Below are 4,015 nucleotides of genomic sequence, written 5' to 3'. Positions count from 1 at the left end.
CAGGCCTTTTTAAAATTATTTCAAAATGACAGCGCCACCGACGTTGAAGCGCGTTAAGTGAGGTGAGGAGCCCTGGCCCCTTTCAGCTCAATTTCGCACTTGCATAACTTTTGAATTATTCTGACGGACAGGGAAAATGTTCTGCAAAACGCGACGACCTCACCTAATATCGACCTGTGTGGCGTACGCTGGTGTCATACGGTCGTCCAAGCGTGTTAGACGAGGCTGCTTACCCAAGTCCGTTTCCATAGAAACGAAAGGGAGTGTCTTTTCCGACGACTCGCTCGTTCGCATCATCACCCAAAGGTGGTATACGATCGGATGACCACAATCACCGCAAGGTTATCGCATCCATGATCGAGTGTCATCCATGGTCTGACTCGAGCTGGTGGACGACCACCAAAGAAGCCCCACCCCTCAGATAATCGAGTGCACGTGCTTTCTTGATTGACTACACGGTCCGCCCCAAGTTGGCTTGGATGAGTCTTCCTGCTTCCAACATTGCGAGCATCTCTTAAGTTCTTGTTCTCCTCTCTCTTCCCCTCTCTCTCCTCTCTCTCCTATCCCCCTTCTCTCACTCTCTCTTCCTCTCTCTCTGTCTTTATTTCATCCTTTCTGTCTTATCATTCCTCTCTTACCAGTGAACTAATCAAAAGAAGATGAAAAAAGGAGGGAGAGTTGGGATGAGAGGAAAAAAACAAAGTTGATCACAGGTGCTACACCTCCCTTCCATCCCATCACTCGCCTCCGTCACGGATGCCGGAATAAGGAGAAGGGGGTAAGGGGGAAGGGGGAGGGATCACCGTACAAGTCATTTTCACCTGAGGGGTAAGGGAGAGTCGGTGACGGAAAGCTTTGGCAAGACGTGTGATAATATATATCTTCGTAAGCAAGCATCGCCCGTTAAGCCAGGCTTGTCTGTTTTATTCTTCGGATACTTCAAGAAAGCGAGAATTTCACGTGAGAGTTTTTTTTTTCCTGTCTTTTTCTTCTTCTCTTCTTCTTCTTCTTCTTGTTTTGTTCGATGTCGGAAGGGGAATACTAAGACGAGTGTTCATATCAAGAGCTACGTCTGTCTGTTCCGCTTGTCGCCCGCGAGCCACGGAGCTCTGAACTCGACGCGGCGGATTTGACCAGCGGTAACCCCGGAGCGCTATCCCCCGCGCTCAAGCGGCTAGCACTCGAGTAGCCAGATACTCCAAAGCCACAAAGAGACGACAGCGTGGAAAAAAAGAGAGGGGGAGAGGGAGAGAGGAGAAAGTGTGGGAGAGAGAGAAGGAAGAGGGAGAGAAAAAAGAGGAAAAGGTGATACCCCGCCCTCTAGGGGATCTTCACACCCAAATCATCTCTTCTAAAGGATGATGAGGAGGAAGAGGAGAGGGAATGAAGGATAAGGAGAAGGAGAGAAAGGAAGAACGGAAAGACGGGAAGGAGGAAAAGAGAAACGAGAGAAGGAGCAATGAGAGCGAGACAGAAAGAATAAGAAAAAAGAAGACAGATAGACGGAAAAGAAGGAAGAGAGAATGGTAAATTCACGGAAGGAAAACATTGAAAAATGGGCACAAGAAGTGAAATACACTTACTATGTTTACTACAGGAGAAATCATGTAGGTGGACCAGCAGTAGACTGAGGTGACTTAACATGGATTTCTATACCATGCAAAATCTAGACTTTCTGCATGAGAACACGAAAGGATGTCTGGCATAATACAGTCACTTTTATAGTCGACAAATAAAGTATATACACTGCTTAACTCGAACTATTCATTCATTAGTTTGTTTATCTATATATTTTCATTTTCAACATGTAGAATAAAAGTGTAAAAAACATGTCATGCAAAAAAGCGATATACATATGTGTATTACGTTATATCGAAATAGAATTATAAACATACAATAGATTGTGAAGCCTATATTGTTTAACTGTAAGGTTATAGTGATTGATAAACCAATGAACTGCCAGACGATTCAAACCTGTCTATTGAAAGTATGAGTCAATAATTCAATACAATCAGTAAAGATTTCAAATGAGTGATGCGATACTGAGGATCCGATGACAATGAATTCTTTGATTCTTCATATTGATGCTGATCCTGGAAACTAGAGGCAGTCATAAAAAGATATAACAAAATAAACAAAGAAAGGTAAGTCTGTCATTGCATTGTTGTGAAACACGCAAGCAAACACACGTAGATACGAGAGTTGTGACGTAATGCCGTGATGACGTTCATTCGCTCGTGGTCACAAGGCTGAGAATTACTATATAGCACATCAGGGTATCAGTTTGACTCTATGCACGTCACATTAATTTTCTCTCCATAGGGATGTGCGTGAAATTAGCGCACATTGGGCTCCTTGGCACAGAATAAATTAAACGATTTGTTGCAGCATGATGTGATTTGGTTTGGTTTAATTTGATTAGATTTGATTTGAAGACTAAAGAACTGATGCTAACTGTAGTCAAATAGTGATCACATTGTCTCAGTAAAATATTAACACAGTTCGCCACTTTCAATTCTCATACTGTGGTATGAAGAACGAGAAATGCTTCGTTAAAAACCGTCTTTTTTGCATTACACGCAGATAATTCATTACACACATAATCAGGTAATGATAAACATGGCAAAGGTGCATGTACTCATGCACACTTACACATACACACAATCTCAGACATACACACCCACTCACACATACATACGCACTCACACGCACACTTATTCACTTCCTCTGTCTCCCTGTATATTTCTCTCTTCCTATCCATCTATCCATGGATCCATTTTTCCCCCGACAAATCGGGGTAAAATTTAATGTCATTATGACGTAGCAATAACAATACTTTCAAACCTCCGGTAAATACGTGTGTAGTTTATCACTAGGCGCAGGTCTAGCTGTTGCCAGGTACACCATAGGATGAACCGTACGCCGAGTCAAGGAGGCGACCTATTGCTAATCTCAAAGAAATCTCTTTGTTTTACAGACTGCTCTAGCGCCCCCACTCACTCTGCGACATCGGGTTAAAAAAGAAAAAAAAAAGAAAGGATAGAGGAGAAAGAAGGAGAATTTTTTAAAAAGATATCTTAAGCTCTAAAAGATGATGGGGTAATGTTTACTGCCTTTCAACTAGATAGACACACACACACACACACACACACACACACACACACACACACACAAGATAAAAAGTGTCAACAGGAACGAAGATAGCAGTAAGCTGGAATTGAAGAGTTTGTTCGCAAAAACCGATAAGTCCATATTTGCCAAATGGAGATATTTGCGATTAAAGGTCAAGAAAAATAAAGAGAATAATAAGAAAATGTTTTGCTTCTTTTGACCATAACTTCAAAAATGTACCTTTATATGTAGTGACCAATATGTCATTTAAAAGGTATTATTTTGTACTTCAAAATCTTCAAAAATGGACTTATTTGTTTTTGCCAAGAAACTCTTCAATTGTTGCCAGGAGGATTGGATGCATATGAATAGGGGTGGCAGATCAGCTCGCATTATACAACAAATTTGAAAAGAGAATGAGGAAAAATCGGGGGGGGGGGGAATGTCAAAAGGGACTGTACATACAGAAAAACTGCAGCAACCACAGAAATAAAGGGGAAAAAGACATTTTCTAAATGACATGTTCTAAGCCTCGTTCTCATATTCCAAAGCAATGTAATGTTAATAACGTAACTGCTTTATACTGTTTTATGCTTATAGGCGTACAATGCATGATAATTGCAGGTATGTATGTATGTAAGTATGTAAGTATGTGTTTGTGTGTATGTATGTATGTATGTATGTGGGTGTTGTGGTGTGTATGCATATATGTATACAAAATATCTTCGGGGTTTTTTTGTGCGTGTGTTTTTCTTATTACGTGGCAGAACTACTAAAGACTCAGAAGTACTTATGTCGAAGGCAATTATACATAATGGAAGACAGTACTTTGCCTAAAAAGATAAACAAATGCTGCATAATGACATAGGCCTACACTATAGTAGAGATATCAGCCACTTAACAC

The sequence above is a fragment of the Diadema antillarum genome, unplaced genomic scaffold (genome assembly GCF_040938485.1).
Source record: "Diadema antillarum isolate AM-2024a unplaced genomic scaffold, OU_Dant_1.0 seq00000883_RagTag, whole genome shotgun sequence".
Lineage (NCBI taxonomy): Eukaryota > Metazoa > Echinodermata > Echinoidea > Diadematoida > Diadematidae > Diadema > Diadema antillarum.
Note: the sequence above shows the minus strand (reverse complement) of the source record.